The 19,016-nt window shown below is 43.6% G+C and overlaps 1 protein-coding gene across 3 annotated transcripts in view; it reads left to right on the forward strand.

Annotated features, from left to right (window-relative positions):
* LOC126187397 (protein O-mannosyl-transferase 2) overlaps positions 1 to 19,016 on the forward strand; it is a 191,214-nt gene that overhangs the window by 101,844 nt on the left and 70,354 nt on the right. The window lies entirely within an intron of this gene.

Here is a 19,016-nt window from a genome sequence, read left to right on the forward strand (position 1 = left end):
TGTCATCAGCAAACAGCCATAAATTGCTGCTCACCCTGTCCATCAACTCATTTATGTGTATAGAGAATAAAAGCAGCACTCCTGGCAATACCCTTGTCTCTGATGAATACTCACTATAGAGGACCACATACCGAGCGAGGTGGCACAAGTGGTTAGCACACTGGACTCGCATTCGGGAGGACGGTGGTTCAATCCCGCGTCCAGCCATCTTGATTTAGGTTTCCTGTGATTTCCCTAAATCGCTCCAGGCAAATGCCGGGATGGTTCCTTTCAAAGGGCACGGCCGACTTCCTTCCCCATCCTTCCCTAATCCGATGAGACCGATGACCTTGCTGTCTGGTCTCCTCCCCCAAAACAACCCAACCACATACTGGTCTATACAGGGTGTATCATAATTAATGGCATAAATGCATACAGTTGAAAGTACACGATACTAGAAGCAAAAAAGTCTCAGTAAACGTAGGGTCGAAAATGAATAGCTTGAGAGCTACGAGCAATTTTTCATCTTCAGTACTGTGAAAAAAATCTCTTCTACTGTAAGTTCTTTGCTTCCTATGTTTTGGGAAGTCATAGTATGGACCAGAATACGAAAAAAATGTCCAGTGAACATGTGCTCTAAAACGCATACCTTAAAAGTTGCGAGCACTTGATCATTACAAGAGTTGGGTTTCAAAGTAGCAAAGATGAACAAGTGCTCATAGCTCTTAAGAAATGCATTTTAGAGCACATGTTTACTGGATTTTTTTTCTTGTTTTGGTCCATACTACCAGTTCCCAAAATATGGAAAGCAAAGAACGTGCAGTAGAAGAGATTTGTTTCACAGTATCAAAGACAAAAAATTGCTTGTAGCTCTTAAGGTATGCATTTTCGACACTATGTTTACTGAGACTTTTTTGCGTGTAGTATCATGTACTTTCAACTATAAGCATTTATGCCATTAATTATGATACACCCTGTATTACTTAAAAAGTTTTTTGAGCCACTCTCATATCTGGAAACCTAAACTGTATGCTTGGATCTTTGTCAACAGTCTGCAGTGGGGCACTATATCATATACTTTCCGGAAACCTAGAAATATAGAATCTGCCTGTTGTCCTCCATCATGGGTTGAGGATGTCATGTGAGAAAAGGGCAAGCTGTGTTCCGCACAAGCAGTGCTTTCTAAATCCAAACAAAGGGAGATGAGCAGGGAAGGGGAAAACACTGGGCGGTGCATTGACAGAGCAATACACAATGACTGTACATAACATGCTTGATTTCAGTGGCTGCTTCACAACCTGGGCTGCTGGATCCTCCCTTCTACCACCAGCTTTTCTGAACTGTGGACTGGGAGTTATCTACATCTACATCTACATCTACATCTACATCTACATCTACATCTACATGATTACTCTGCAATTCACATTTAAGTGCTTGGCAGAGGGCTCACCGAACCACAATCATACTATCTCCCTACCATTCCATTCCTGAACAGCGCGCGGGAAAAATGAACACCTAAACCTTTCTGTTCGAGCTCTGATTTCTCTTATTTTATTTTGATGATCATTCCTACCTATGTAGGTTGGGCTCAACAAAATATTTTCGCATTCGGAAGAGAAAGTTGGTGACTGAAATTTCGTAAATAGATGTCGCCGTGACGAAAAACGTCTTTGCTTTAATGACTTCCATCCCAACTCGCATATCATATCTGCCACACTCTCTCCCCTGTTATGTGATAATACAAAACGAGCTGCCCTTTTTTGCACCCTTTCGATGTCCTCCATCAATCCCATCTGGTAAGGGTCCCACACCGCGCAGCAATATTCTAACAGAGGACGAACGAGTGTACTGTAAGCTGTCTCTTTAGTGGACTTGTTGCATCTTCTAAGTGTCCTGCCAATGAAACTCAACCTTTGGCTCACCTTCCCCACAATATTATCTATGTGGTCTTTCCAACTGAAGTTGTTCGTAATTTTAACACTCAGGTACTTAGTTGAATTGACAGCCTAGAGAATTGTACTATTTATCAACTAATCGAATTCCAACGGATTTCTATTGGAACTCATGTGGATCACCTCACACTTTTTGTTATTTAGCATCAACTGCCACCTGCCACACTATACAGCAATCTTTTCTAAATCGCTTTGCAACTGATACTGGTCTTCGGATGACCTTACTAGACGGTAAATTACAGCATCATTTGCGAACAACCTAAGAGAACTGCTCAGATTGTCACCCAGGTCATTTATATAGATCAGGAACAGCAGAGGTCCCAGGACACTTCCCTGGGGAACACCTGATATCACTTCAGTTTTACTTGATGATTTGCCATCTATTACAAAATATTCTCCGCTCCCAAAAATTTCCCAGCCTCAATCTAAGGTAAACTACTGTCCTCGCATCCTCCCTATTCACATTTCATCTCCGTGATTTTGTGCTACCCCCTGCCAATGCATCCACCCTTCTTTCTTCTCCCCTGCTCCTTCCCTTTTCTACTGCCCACCCCCCTCCCTCACCCCTGCACCCCTGTCCCACTGCCACCAGATGGTGTGCCTGGCAATCTGCTCATGCTGCTATCTAGTCATTGCATGCTCAACCTGGTAGCGTTCGTCTCTCCCCATGCCCATACCCTGCTATACCTCTCCCTTCCCAACCCCACCCACTTCAGATTGTTGCTTTTATTCAGTGTTATAGTAACATTCCAGTCGGAGGTACCAGAGCAAATTGCCATTTGTGCATGAAGTGTGCCTGCTTGTGTGAATGTGTGTGTGTTTTCTTTCCTGAAGAAGGCTGTGACCGAAAGCAATAATATGTAACAGTCTTTTCATTGTCCCTGTCTGCAATCTAATGTGTTATCTTTACAGTGAGTAGCAGTCTATCCTTTTCCTAATATTGTTCATATTCCATCTACAACTTTCTGTTGTTTGATTCCTCTACAACAGGACTGATTATACAGTAACACGTAGCAGCAGTACTGAAAGAATTTTATCTAGTGAGAAAGGTAATTGGTACTGAGGGGACTTATGTGAAAATTAGCAAAAGAGATAATGAAAGAAAATGCAGTGAAGAGAAACAGCAAGAATAAAGCAATCTAGAAAATTGTTGGCAATGGGGCAAATATATTATTTCACCATTGGATAAGCTACACTATTGATATCAGGAAAAGTTTCAGTTGGGTTGATTTGGAGGAAGAGACGAAACAGTGAGATCATCGGTTTCATCGGATTAGGGAAGTATGGAGAAGGAAGTTGGCCGTGCTCTGTCGAAGGAACCATCCCGGCACTTGCATGAAGCGATTTAGGGAAATCACGGAAAACCTTAATTAGGATGCCCGGACACGGAATTGAACTATCGTCCTCCCAAATGGGAGTCCCGTGTGCTAACCACTGCGCCAGCCTCGCTCGGTAAAAGTTTTAGTCTCATCTCGAATGCAGCGTGTCTTTATATTACATGCAGATTACTGGGTAGTTTATTCCACAGATGATGGCTAAAATATACGAGGGGATGGAACCAGATTAAACTTATTTATAGTTTCAATCAAGATGCTGAATTTGTCAGATTGTGTATTGCACATGTGGAATAATAATAGGTGTTTTGGAGTGTGAGGAGAGGACTAATGTGATCAAACAACCAAAAGTCATGCCACATTACACGTGAGTATTCATACATAGCTTAATTTGTCTGGAGCTTCCACTATTATTATTATTATTATGAATGACACTATATTAGCAGAGTTTTGGAGTATTAATAACAGGGCTAATTTTTGATTTATTTTTCTAAATTTTTGAATTTCAAATAAGGAAGGGAGAGAGACACTGGTTGCTGTTAACAGTCTGTTCTGTGAAATATAGATGCTCATCCAGTATTATCACAATTTATTTATTTATTTTTTTATTTATTTACATAGTTTATGCCCAAATTGGAGCACTAAAATCAAACATAATACAACAGAGTCTACAATGATTAAGTTTAGGTCTTAGCAGTCAGCAATTTCTTCATTCTCCAAAATTTCTTCATTCACTGTGATCTGGTAGCTCGTTCTTCTGCAGATATGACATACTTCTTTCGTTCTGATGATTTGAATATCAGCCGTGTGTATTTGTTCTTCAGAAGCAGTTTGTCTTCTCTGTGTTTAATTTGGTGTGTGGTGATGTTCAATTCATCCAGATCACTTTGCACTTCGTTAAACCAGATGTTTTTGGTTTTACTGTTACAGAAGTAGTCAAAAAGTTGCTTCAGGATTCTAGTATTTGGTAGCCAAGATATGTGGCTGAAAAAGGCAATCCTTCTTTTCCGTATTGTATCAATAATGGATTCACTTTCTTTATAATACAATATTGAATTGGGCAAAAGTCTCCACTGCCCATTAACTTGCATGTTTTTTACTGATAACTGTATGGAGTATTCTTTTATCAACTTTCTGCAATTTTTCAGTTGTTGCTTGCGTTCTTAGTTTGTGTAGTGTTTCACCTGCATATGTTGCTTCTAGTTTAATGATGGAGGAGTAATGCCAAAATTTAGCATTTATTGAGACAGATCATTTTTTGTAGGTTGGCCATGTGGTTCTCTGTGCTTGCTGTAGTTTTAATGTCCTACTATCTATTGATGCTCTTTCATTAGCATTGCATCATCTCACCAAGATATTTAAACTTTTTTACCACTTTAATTTTTTGATCATTATGGAGTATGATAAGGGATGTGTCAACTGGGAAGCTGGGCATCATTTCTGTTTTCTCATACGAAATTTGCAATCCAACCTTTGCCGCTAATCGTTCTAGTTGTTCTGTATGAACCTTAGCTTCATCAATATTGTTTGCTAACAGCGCCAAATCATCTGCAAATGTAAGGCAGTTAAGTAAAATCTTTCTTCCAATCTTAACAGATGGTGGGCATATCTTGTTCCATTCACACATGATTTTCTCCAGCACACAATTGAACAATAATGGAGACAATCCATTGCCTTGTCAAAGACCAGTATGAATCTCAAAAGGTTCAGAGAATTCATTTCTGAACGTTACTCTAACTTTGGTATTTTGAAGGGTGACTGCAGCGAAGTTGACAAGTTTCTGATGTAAACCCAATTCTTTAAGAATTGACAGTAGAGACTCATGATGGATACTATCATAGGCTTTGTAAAAATTGAGAAAGATGATCACTAGCTTCTTGTTCATGACTCTTTGATGTTTCATTATCCATTTGAGTCTAATCACTTCATCAGGACAGCTACGTACTGGATGAAAGCCTCCTTGATATTCACCTAGTTCACCAACAACCTGTTCATGAATTCTGAAATACAGAACCTTGGAAAAAATTTTACAAGTAATATCCAGCAGGGATATACCCCTATAATTATTTGAATCCGATCTACCTTCTTTTTTGTGTAGTGGATGGATTATTGCAACATTCCATTCCTCTGGTAACTTCTCAGTATTCCAAATGTAAGTAAGATGTTTGTGTAAGTTCAGAATTGTTTGTACTTTGCATATTTCCAAAGTTCTACCACTAGTTGGTTCTCACCTGCTGCTTTATAATTCCGAAGTGAGTTAATCGCTGCTTGTACTTCATCTGGATGTGGTGATAAACTCTTTCTAAATGCATTTTATTTCTTGAATAGGGGTCAAATTCCAAATGATGTTCAGGTTCCGCACTATTTAATAACTGTTTGAAATATTTAGTCAATATCATTTAATTGTCATAATTGTTATGTGCTACCTTTCCATTTGTATCCTTCATCATAAGAATAGGTGGAGTGTATTTCGACTGGTACTGTCTGAGTGTCTGATAGTAATCTCGTCTTGTGGCAATTGAAAGCATCCTCGATAGATTTTAGGACGTCCTTATGAAATTGCCTTTTGACCCTTCTAATTTCTTTGGTGGTTGATCGTCTAACATTTATTAATTCCTCTCTGGAGCTTTCATTTCTCATTTGTTGGTCCTTTAACCAGGCCTTATGTCTATGTTGAATCGCTACATGGCATTCCTCATTCCACCAAACATGTTTCTTGTGTTTCCGTACAGGAGCTACTTCTTCAGCCAAGGCTATTAATCGATTGACAGTGGCTTCTAGATTGTCACTTAAAGGTATTCTTGATCTCTCATAATATATCCGATTATTAATAATATAACTATGGTCATATGTTCTCTTTGTATCTAACTTTTGAGGTTTGCTTTTTCTTTTAGGTGTCAGTTTGATTTTAATTTTTGAAATGTAGTGGTCTCCTACATCGATGCCACGCAGCACTTTAACATTATAGATTTCCTTATGGAATTTCTGATCCATGGCTACATGATCTATCTGGAACTCTCCTAGCTTGACGTCAGGGCATTTCCATGTCATTAACTTATGTGGTCTTCTCTTAAACCTTGTTGTCTTCAAAGACAATCCATTTGTAGTACAAAATTCAATTAATCACTCTCCATTCTTATTTGTGAGTTTATGCGCTGACCATTGCCCCACCACACCTCAAAATTTCTTCTCTCGTCCTATCTTCGCATTACAGTCTCCAAGCAAAATTTTAATATTAGTATCAGGTATGGTCCTTACTAGTTGATCAAGTTCATCCCAGAATTTTTCTGTTCCATCCTTGTCAGTTCTATTTTTAACATTAGTTGGAGCATGAATATTTATCAGTGTGTATCTTTTGTTTTCCACCTTAATTGTTAACATTGCCATTCTTGAGGAATTCGATGAAAAATCCTCAGTGGAATCCAGTATTCTATTGTGTACCAACAAACCCACACCGAATTGGGGAAAATTTTCTTTTACCCTTTCTCCTGGTGGTCCCTTATAAAGGCGATATCCTCCTGATTCAATCGGTTCCTGGTCAGTATTGCGTAACTCTTGAAGGGCTGTGATAACTATGTTCGGTTGAGCTAAGACATCTGTTAAATGTTTCAATTTACCAACGTTCCTTAAAGAATTAATATTTACTGTTGCAAAATATGAAAATCTTCCTGGTTTGTTAAATTTTAGCACCTTCTTATGTAGAATATGTTGTACTTGCTCGGAGGGGCTGGCATGAACAGACAATTTTGAAGCTTCCCAGTGACGTTGCTGAAGAGATCAGGAGGGACACCTGCCGAATTTTAACACGAGCCCCACCGAGCAAGTACAACATCAGCTCAGCAGAAAGGAAGGCCCTGCGACACTTGAGAGCAGACAAAGACTTCGTAATTTTACCTGCTGACAAGGAGAACGCCACCGTCCTTCTCTCACGAGATGAATACAACAGCAAGATGGAGGCACTGCTCGACGACCCTGCCTATCGCAAGCTAAGAGAGGATCCGACTGGCAAAATACAGAGGAAAACATTAGATCTTCTCAAGAAAAGTTCTGTTCCTCCTAAAGTGACCAAACGCCTACACCAACAGGCTGCAGTTCCCCCAAGACTGTATGGCTTACCCAAGATTCACAAGGATGGGACACCTCTTCGCCAAATAGTGAGCAACATTGGAGCTCCTACTTATTTTCTGGCCAAATATCTTACTACACTGTTGGGACCTCTCACAGGCAAGTGTGATCACCATATCCGGAATTCAGAGGACTTCGTAGGACGCCTGAAGACACTTAAGTTACAAGCATCGGATATTTTAGTTAATTTTGATGTTATATCTTTGTTTATGGAAGTACCTCTGCAGGACTCATTAGAGCTTATCAGCAGCCAGTTTGAGAGAGACATTGTGGCGTTATTTAAACATGTGCTTACCTCAACTTATTTCTTATTTAATGACCAGTATTTTGAACAAGTGGACAGTGTTGCCATGGGACATCCTCTGTCTCCCACGGTGGCCAATTATTTTATGGAAGATTTTGAGGAAAGAGCACTGCAGTCGGCAAGTCTCAAACCTTCTGATTTTTGGCGGTATGTAGACAATACTTTTGTGGTGTGGCCCCACAAAGTAGAGACATTACCTGTGTTTCTCCGACACCTGAACTCGCTACATCCCTATATGCAGTTCACTATGGAAGTGGAAAAGGATGGCATCTTACCATTCCTGGACGTCTTAGTCAGAAGAAGAGCTGACGGTACACTGGGACACAGTGTCTATCGCAAATCAGCTCATACAGAGCTATATTTGCAGACCACAAGTTGCCATCATCCTGTGCAGCACGGTAGTGTCCTATGCTCTTTGGTGCATAGAACACACTTAGTCTCAGATGCCGACAGTCTACCTGGTGAGCTACAACATCTGAGAATGGTATTCCAACAGAATAGCTATTCCGAAAGGCAGATATGCCATGTATTCCGTTCTCAGAAAACTCGAAGCAGGGATGTAAATGAAGATGCGGAGGCACCCACTGCAACAGTGTTCCTGCCCTATCTTGGCGGCATGTCTTCGAGAATAGAAAGAATCCTCAAAAAGCACGACGTTAAGTGTGTTTTTCAGCCACCAGCAAAACTGAGGAATTTATTGTGCTCTGTCAAAGTCGACCTTGGCCTCAGAAAATGTGGCGTGTACAAAATCCCATGCCAATGTGAAAAATCTTATATTGGACTGACATGCCGAACCGTGCAAGAACGTTGCATCGAACAGCGTCGTCATACACGCCTGGGGCAACCTGATAAATCAGCGGTAGCGGAACATTGCCTGGACACGGGACATCGTATGCTTTACGAACAGACGGAAATTTTATCCCCAGCGTCATCTTTCTGGGACTGTGTTATTAAGGAGGCCATACATATTCGCACGGCGGACAATCTTATCAACAGGGATGCAGGTTTTCAACTGAGTGCCGCGTGGAATCCAGTACTTACTGCCATTAAATCAAAAACAGGGAAAACAAGAACTTCCGTTTCCTCAAGTGATACAAGGCGTAGCTGAGATTTAGTTCAGACTTTAACTGCAGGAGCGACCGGCAGCACAGTTATTGCCCATAGTGCACGCGCGGATGGCCTTTCTGCAGCTCCCAGTAGGGGGCACCATGAGCGCCGCTTCCTCCAACTATGAGCGTCTTCCCGCGCACGCGTATTGCCTGCTCCCGTCATGATAAATTCCGACGCTGCCACGCGATTATCATCAGTCGCGCCTTGCGGCAGTGACATCACCTGATGATGTCGAGCAGTTGCATCAAAGAAATATTGTGCGATTTACACAATACGATCTGGCAGCAAACCCGAGAAGGGTATTTGCAACAGATCCGTCAGGAAAGCATGAAAAGTCACACTCCTCATATTTGTTTGATTGTCTGATCACTGATCAAGTGTCTGACCAAGGTCAGGGTTTACAATTCCAGATGTGATCTGGAAAGGTGACGGGTGAACTATGGATGGTAAAAAATGAGATTGGTGGGATGTGTATTTGGTCCGTAAGAACTATTTTATTTCGCTCAAGTCTGCCAGCAAGCTGGTGAGGACCCCCCTATCCGCCACCTGGGACGTGCCACGTAGGAGTACACCTCTCCTCCTATTACGACATCGTAACAAGTTCGTGGTATTATCCCAATATATTTTATTGTTTTTTGATAAGATAACTGGGACCATCATGAAATATGGGAGGAACTGCTTCATAAAAGATGTTCACTGATAAACTTTTAGTGTGGCATGAGAGTCACCTGAGACTTTGTAGGGTTCACTGAGGCTTTGTGTGCTTCTTGATATGGAACCAATGTCGTCATTCATATCTGAGATGGCAGAAGAATATTCTTAGAACTTAATCTTAGATGCAGCATCTGAAGTGTATCTAGTTGGTATTAATAAGGAAAATGATGAACTGTTAGAACTTCAAGTTTAACACATATATTTCGGAACGACACAACAACACATATAAGTAACAGAGTAAGTTGACATGTGTACACGTTAGCATTCGAATAAGCACTGAATCTCAGTCTAGCGGCCGCTGCTTGGCTGGCCGCTTAGGTGGCGCAGCTGCTGCATGGCTGGCAGACAGCGCCGCACGTAGAGGACGTGGGTAATTGCGCGGCGGCACTTTGAGTGATCGGCGAGTCACAACACTTTTCCCCCCTTTGAAATTGTTGCACTGGTCTTGATGGAGGTGTCCTGGAGATGGCTAATGTCCATAGGCGTTGTTTGACTCACCGTGAAGTCTCGAGGAGGAGGCTTCCCGTACGGACGGAAGTGTCCCCGATGATAACGGGTCGAGAAGACAGGAGACGTAGGGGTCGAATCTGCTGGGGCCCCATGCACCAATCTGCCCATTGCGGCAAGTCCAGTTGATATGACAGGAGACATGGGCGATGTGTCGGCGTCCGTTGGAGGAGGAGGCGAGTAGATGTACTCTGACAGAGGATGGTCCTCCGGTTCCTGCATGGGCACGTCTCTTGGTGGTGTCCGTTCTGGTGCTGGCATCGCGATGACGGTGAGAGGGCTGTGTCGTGAGTATTGAGAGATGCCAAGATCCCGAGCATCAGGTAGAGCCAAAGGTGGTGTGGCGGCATTCGGAACAGGCGTTGCTGGCACCCGAGGCCGAAGCTGGTCCGAATGACGCACTGCAACACCCGTGTCCGTCTGGATTTCATACAAGCGTCTGCCACGGTGTCTTGAGATGCGGCCCAGGCTCCATTTTGGCCACCTGCCATATCCCCATACCCAGACGAGGTCCTCGGCGGTGAACCGGTCAAGTGAAGGCACCCGCGGCCGTGAGGTGGGAGGCCGCAGAAGATGAAGTAGCGTGTGTCTTAAGATGCGGCCCGGGCTCCATTTTGGCCACCTGCCATATCCCCGTACCCAGACGAGGTCGTCGGCGGTGAACCGGTCAAGTGAAGGCACCCGCGGCCGTGAGGTGGGAGGCCGCAGAAGATGAAGTAGCGTGTGGGGCTGTCGGCCATGTAAGAGCTCAGCCGGGCTGTGATCGCCCATGGGGGTGAAACAGTAAGACACCAGGAACTGGAGAAGCGCATCATCAGCAGCAGAAGAAGTCAGAAGTTTCCGCATCTGAGCCTTAAATGTGCGGACCAGTCGTTCAGCCTCACCGTTGGATTGTGGATGGAACAGCGGGGCCGTGACATGCGTAACGCCATGACGAGCACAAAAATCCGCAAAGTCGGAAGAGGCAAATTGCGGACCATTATCAGTAACAAGAGTAGATGGGTGGCCTTCCAAAGAAAAAATGCCGGCGAGAGCACTGGTGGTTGCCGCGGTGGTAGGTGACGTGCAATGGACAATGAAAGGAAAGTTAGAGTAGGCGTCAATTACGAGGAGCCAATAAGTACCTAAAAAGGGTCCCGCAAAGTCAGCATGAATGCGCTCCCAGGGCTTCTTAGGCGAAGGCCACAGTGACAAAGATGACTTCAGGGCAGCGGCCTGTGACGCACAAGGGCCGCAGGCAGCGACCATGTGTGCTATTTCAGAGTCGATTCCAGGCCAGTACACATGACGGCGCACCAGAGATTTTGTGCGAGACACACCCCAGTGCCCCTGGTGAAGGAGGCGCAAGACCGAAGCACGCAAAGATGCAGGTACCACAACACGCGGCAAAGCATTGTCAGTGGAGAGGAGGATAACACCATCCCTAGCCGTGAGGCGGTAGTGCAAAGTGTAGTAGTTCCGTAACAGATCAGAAGTCTTAATGGATGGGCGATCTGGCCAACCCTTCTGAATACAGCGTAAAACCCGGGAGAGGGTAGGATCAGAACCCGTAGCAGCCGCCAGCCTGTCCCCAGTGATGGGGAACCCGTCCACAACCCGCTGCTCGGCAACATCCAGGTGGAAACACAAAAGTTCGTCCCTATCGAATGCCTGATCAGGACCCATGGGAAGGCGAGACAGAGCATCAGCATTCGCATGTTGAGCCGTTGGCCGGAAATGAATCTCATAATTGAAACGGGACAAGTAAAGAGCCCAACGCTGGAGGCGGTGTGCAGCCTTGTCGGGAAGTGACGTTGATGGATGAAACAAGGAAACAAGTGGTTTGTGATCCGTAACAAGATGAAATTTTGAGCCATAGAGAAAAACACCAAACTTATGAAGAGCATAAATGATGGCCAAAGCTTCTTTCTCAATTTGAGAATACTTTTGTTGGGCATCCGTGAGCATTTTGGAGGCATAAGCAATGGGTTGTTCCGAACCGTCAGAAAAACGGTGCGCAAGGACTGCCCCAACCCCGTATTGAGAGGCGTCTGTGGCAAGAACAAGATGTTGGCCAGGTCGATAAGTAGCCAGGCACGGGGCCTTTTTCAGCATAGTCTTTAATTTCTGGAAAGCCGCATCACATGACGCGGACCAGTGAAAAGGCATGTTTTTATGCAACAGGCGATGCAACGGCTGAGCCACCGAAGCCGCAGACGGTAAAAACTTGTGATAGTATGCTATTTTCCACAAGAAGGCCTGCAGTTCCTTAACAGATGTAGGTCGAGGAAGGGCATCGATCGCAGCGACAGTTTGTTGAAGCGGAAGAATACCATCCCGAGAGAGTTGAAACCCCAAGTACGTGATAGAGGCCTGAAAAAATTGTGATTTCTGAAGATTACACTTAAGACCAGCATTCTGTAAGACATGAAAAAGTGTGCAGAGATTTTGAAGACGTTCTTCAGTGGTAGAGCCAGTGACAACAATGTCGTCCATGTAATTGATACACCCAGGGACAGGGAGCAATAATTGTTCCAAGAATTGCTGAAAGAGAGCAGGGGCGCTAGCAACCCCGAATGGCAAGCGTTGGTATTGATAGAGGCCGAAAGGCGTGTTAAGGACCAGAAACTGCCGGGAAGCAGCGTCGAGAGGAAGTTGATGATAAGCTTCTGACAGGACAATTTTAGAAAAATACTGGCCTCCAGCAAGTTTAGTGAACAGTTCTTCAGGACGGGGCATAGGGTAAGTGTCGATGAGGCATTGAGCATTTACAGTGGCTTTGAAATCACCACAGAGACGAATATCACCATTTGGCTTAGCAACTACAACGACAGGAGAGGACCACTCACTGGAAGTGACAGGAAGCAAGACCCCTGACGCAGTGAGACGATCCAACTCTCGTTTTACCCGATCACGAAGGGCCACAGGAATGGGCTGAGCCCGAAAAAACTTAGGCCGAGCAATGGGTTTGAGCATGATATGAGCTTCAAAGTCGTTTGCACGGCCTAACCCAGGAGAAAAAAGGGACGAAAATGTCGTCGACAAGGAATCCAGTTGAGCATAAGCAATAGCGTCAGGACAACATTGACAGAGTCATCTATGGAGAACCCAAAAACGCGAAAGGCATCGAAACCAAAAAGATTTTCTGCGTTGCTCTGGTCGACCACAAATATGGGAACAGTGTGAACGACGGATTTGTAAGATACCTCAGCATTAAACTGTCCCAAGACAGAAATCTTCTGTTTATTGTACGTCCGTAATTGCTGAGTGACAGGGGACAGGAGTGGAGAACCCAGCTGAAGATACGTCTGAGAATTAATTATAGTGGCAGCAGAACCGGTATCCACTTGCATGCAAACATCTCGACCAAGGATTTGGACAGTGAGGGATAACTTCCCTGAAAGGGAAGAAGTGCAATTGACAGACAACACAGAATCAGAATCAGCGTCATGTTCATGAACATCATGTATGCGGTCGGATTTACAAACGGAAGACACATGACCTTTCTTTTTGCAATTGTGACACACAGCCCAACGTTGGGGACAATCCTCGCGTGAATGTTTCGTAAAACACCGCGGACATGAAGGAAGTTGCCGGGGATTTTGCTGCAGTTTCTTAACGGGTTGTTTACGGCTAGGCCGAGGCTGCACGTGGGAGCGCACTGCGGCCACGTCGGCCGGCGCGGACACGCCGCACGCGTCATCAACAGCGCACAGAGGTTGTATTTCCCCGACATCACCCCACGCCTCTATTTGCGCCCCAGCGGCGCGAGAAATTTCAAAAGACTGCGCAATGGAGAGAACTTCATCTAGAGTCGGATTCGCCAACTGAAGGGCACATTGCCGAACTTCTTTTTCGGGCGCTGACCGGATAATAGAATCCCATACCATGGAATCGGCATAGGATTCTTTGTGAACGTCAGTAACAAATTGACACTTTCGACTGAGGCCGTGAAGTTCAGCAGCCCAAGCGGGATAGGATTGATTTGGTTGTTTTTGACAACAATAAAAGGCAACACGAGAGGCTACCACATGTGTTTGCTTTTGAAAATAGACAGACAGAAGTGAGCACATTTCAGCAAAGGACAAAGATGCAGGATCCTTCAAAGGAGCCAATTGCGACAACAACCGATACATTTGAGGTGAAATCCAGGAAAGGAACAGAGACTTACATGGTTGTTCGTCTGTGACATGAAATGCCAAGAAGTGCTGTCGAAGACGTTTTTCATAATCAGACCAGTCTTCAGCCGTCTCGTCGTAAGGAGGAAAAGGAGGTATAGCCAACGACGAGAAACGCCCCGCATTTGACGCTGCGAAGAAATCGCGAATCGCCGCTGTTAGAAGCGTTTGCTGTTCAAGGAGATTTTGCAAGAGTTGCTCGACAGTAGCCATGGAACCCTGTGAGTCAACGGTGAAAAGGAAAAATCCACTACCTTGTCGCCAATTGTTAGAACTTCAAGTTTAACACATATACTTCAGAACGACACAACAACACATATAAGTCACAGAGTAAGTTGACATGTGTACACGTTAGCATTCGAATAAGCACTGAGCCTCAGCCTAGCGGCCGCTACTCGGCTGGCCGCTTAGGTGGCGCAGCTGCTGCATGGCTGGCAGACAGCGCCGCACGTAGAGGACGTGCGTAATTGCGCGGCGGCACTTTGAATGATCGGTGAGTCACAACATGAACCTATATCAAAAAATGCTCAGAAGGCCAAATTTTAAGATTCTAGATGGGAATTGAGTTTAGCTGCCGGCATGTGCCATTGCATATGACATTTAGAGCACTTGGTGAGAGAGACAATTATCTGAACATATTCTCGGCTATTGCTTGTGACATTCATATTTGATCAAATGTAACTACTTTTCTGGTGTAGGATGTAGTCACTGTGACTTTTAGGTAGACAATGGAAAGTCCAGATTGGAATAGCAGAAATATTAGAAAAGGACAGATTGCTATTCCCAGTAAAAATGAAATATTGAGCTGCAGACTGACCGTTGCATATTAGCTTTTGACAAAGCCTTCTTTAGAAAATAGAAACAACTGCAAATTTACACTAGCAAGCACACTTCACATGGACATGACCACTACCTTTGGCCATTCCACCCAGATTGCAACAGAAACATGCTGAACTTGATCAACAATCTGGAACAGGGCGGGGAAGGGGAAGGGATAGCAGGTTACGAGTGGGGAAGAGGACTCAGTGCTGCCTGTGGAGTATGCAGGGACTAGATGTGGCAGGACAGGACTGACAGGTCCAGCTTCGAGAGGCTTTGGGGGAGGAAGAGGGGGAGATGAAACTGGGAGCGGAAAGGAGATGAGCAGAGAAGGAGAAAATACTGGCGGGTGTGACGGCAGAGAGCAGCCCACAATGAGGATGCGATGAGGCCAATTGCGAGGAGATGACAGGACAGAGAAGATGGAAGTAGTTGTGTGGAGGGTGTCAGGACTGTTGATTACTGTAGGTTGAGGCTAGGATGATTTTGTGAGCAGAGTTGAGGAAAGCTGGTGGTGGAGGGGAGGATCCAGATGGCCCAGGTTATAAAACAGCCATTGAAATCAAATTTGTTATGTACAGCTGAATGTGCCACAGGGTGGTTCACTTCGCTTACGGTCGCAGTTTGTTGGTGACCACTAATTCTTGTGAACAGCTGGTTGGTAGTCATGCCAATAGAAAAAGCTGAACAATGATTGCAGAAGAGTTTGTGTGTAACGAGGCTGCTTTCAGAGGGACCTGGCCTCTAATGGGATAGGATAAACACATGACAGAACTGTAATAAGAAATATTGTGTGGTTGGATTGAGCAGGTCTTGTACATGGTCTTCCATAGAGATATGACCTGTGGTAAGGGGTTGGGGTTGGGAGTGGCATAGGTACGGACTAGGATGTTGTGGAAGTTGGTTGGGTGATGGAACACCACTTTAGGAGTAGTGGGAAGGATTTTGAATAGGATGTCCTTAATTTCAGGGCTTTGATTATCTATCATCATGCTCTGAAATTATTGATATCGTACCAAAAATCCCCCTCACTCCTCCTGTCGCCCCCAGCCAACCTCCGCAACATCATAGTCCATTGCTATGCTGCTCCCAACCCAAAGCTTTGCCATTGGGATCACAACCCTGTGGAAGACCCAAGCGGAAGAGCTGCCCAATCCACCCACCCAGCACTTCCTCTTCCAACCCTATCACAGGCTTTTCCTACCCTATCACAGGCCAGACCACCTGTGAATGCACCCATCTTATACACCAGTTGCAATCATTGTTGAGATTGTTCAGACTGATATGATTACCAGCCAGCTGTCCACAAGGATGAATGGCCACCCCCAAACTGTTGACAAGACCAAAGGGAATCACCCTGTGGTACAACACACTACTGTATACTTGATTTAAGCGGCTGCTTCACAACCCAGACCATCTGGATTTGCCCCTCCACTGCCATCTTTTCTGAACTGTGCAGATAGGAGTTATCCTTGCAACACATTCTCCACTTCCAAAATCATCCCAGCCTTAACCAACGACAACCTTGAGTCCCCACATCCTCCACTCAACTGTTTCTGCCTCCTCTGTCCTGTCACCTCCTCACAATTCACCTCCCGTCACCCTCATTGTACACTGCTCTCTGCTGACACATCCACTTTTCCTCCCCCACAACCCAGCACTGCTCCTGTCAGCCCTTTCTGCAACCATTTAGTCACTGCACACTCTCCCAAACAGTGCCGATTGCTCTTCCCCAACCCATATCCTGCTATCCCCTCCTCTCCTACCCCACCCCACTCCGGATTGTTGCTCCTGTTCAGCACATTTCTTTTCCAGTCTGGCTGAAGTGGCCAGATGTAGCGCTCATGTGTGAGTGAGGTATGCTTGCTTGTATGAATGTGTGTGTGCTTCCCTTTTCTGAAGGAGGCTTTAGCTGGAAGTCAATACGTAACACTCTTTTCATCATGCCTGTCTACAACTCAGCTTGTCATCTTTATGGTGAGTAGCAATCTGTCCTTTTCTAATATTGTTGATATTTTAGTTAGAACATTTTATAACTAGTTTCAAGACTATTGATTCATCCCAGACTCATCTAATACTTAGAAAGGGGGGAAATATCTTTTCATGACGAGGTTTATCAGAGTTGTAGCACATGCTGAGACATGACAGAGATGGGAAAGTAAATCAGATGAAGCCCTTTCAAATTAATTTACACAGTTTAGGTAAGCCATGGAAATCCTAAATCTGAATAGCATGGTAGGGATTTAAACCTCATCCTTCCTGAATGCAAGCCCAATGTCTTAATCACTGCACTACTTTGCTTTGTCTGGTATCTTTATTTTTATGGGCCTGCAGAAGCTATCTGAAGATTGGAAACATATAAGCATTTCCACTGGACATTAAGTTTTAAAATTAATCTTAGAGTAATCATCGCTTCATGTGCGAATTCTCTGCAGATAAAGATGAATCCCAAATGGATCCCTGAGTGAATATTTCTGTGTTTACTATTATGTGTAGGAGGGTGAATAAAGTAAAATTCTAGGGTTTAGAGTATACAATGTATGAAATTTCATGTGATGGAGAAAATGCAAAGTATGAAAAGAAAGACATAAAGTAGGAGTTAGTCGTAAAATGGAAGGAGGAACAGTAACCATTCACCATCTTGTTGAGGCATTGAGCAGTTAATATTAGCATAAATAGGACTGAAGACCCTGTTGAGCTTTCAGACAATCTTCTCCTTCAGAGCTAACTAACAATACAATTAAAAATAAAGAAATGAACCCACATGACTACATGGGCCCACTGGGCCCAGCACCACAAAGGATATGACATAAACAGATGTATGTGAGGTGTAGTGGATGATTAGTCTGACCTCTGAAATGAGATACAGAAGAAAGGGAAGGAAAATTGCGGAGGCTGTTAACAAAGATCTGTCTGGCTTTAGGCACTGAAAAAGTACTTGACAAGCTCGTTTTCTTCATATGCCATAATTAGTATTTTACTTGAGATATTATCACCATGAGAGTTTTTGCTTTTGAGGGAGTTAATTACACTTATAATTTCTTTGATACAACATGGAGTAACTGTGATTTGGAGGTATGTATGTGGCATTGATATTATTTCTTGCATGTTTTCCATTGCATTATCCCTTGAAGTGTGTATTAGGAACATTGGTTACCTGATTGTTTTGTACAATAACAAAGTCCTCACATTCCTGCTGTTTTTCTTGTAATATGAAATAGACCTACTTTTTCACATAATTTCCTTTACCTTGCACATAATATTTTAATTCCTTTTGTAATGCCAGTATGATTCTTTTGAAATGGACTTGGCATATTTCCTTCTCCATGTTTTCCCAATCTACGCTTGTGCTCTGTTGACAAGGAGTGTGACACTGACAGGATGTTAAATTCCAGTCTTCCTTCTTTTCCATAACATACATACTTCTGAGTTGTATGTACCTATGTTCCATACAAATATCTTTAAGAAGGACTTTTTGTTAAGAGGGGAGTTTATTATTATTATTTTTTTTTATGTCAACATTGTTTTGTTCTTGATGCTCCTGAATTTAGGTTATTCTGCTTCTTGTGTCTTGTTGTCTTATGACTGGAAAGAAAAATTAAAAATAACTTATTTAATTAGGAACATGTTAACAGTCATATACCATTACAGTCCAGGGCCTTAGGGCATTTGAGACGTACATATTTGTACCAACACTGCACAAAATCTGATATATTTATTACAACAAAAAAGCGTGAGTTTGAATGTGTTTACCAGTTCAAATGACATATATTCTGTGGTTTAAAAAGTGTAGTGAACCAAAACATGAGTTACCATAAAAAATGTCACTGTAGACCGTAAAAATGAAGTTACAGTTCTTAAGCACTTGGTACAAAAATATTGTGATGAAACATTGTGTTTTATTGGTTTATTTCACACAACAGTCATGGAAAGTACATGATAAAATCTCTATTACTAATTTAAAAATTTATTTTTTGGTGGTTCTGTCCAATTTTTATTACCTGTAAATGAGTGT

This window comes from Schistocerca cancellata, chromosome 5 (genome assembly GCF_023864275.1).
Source record: "Schistocerca cancellata isolate TAMUIC-IGC-003103 chromosome 5, iqSchCanc2.1, whole genome shotgun sequence".
Lineage (NCBI taxonomy): Eukaryota > Metazoa > Arthropoda > Insecta > Orthoptera > Acrididae > Schistocerca > Schistocerca cancellata.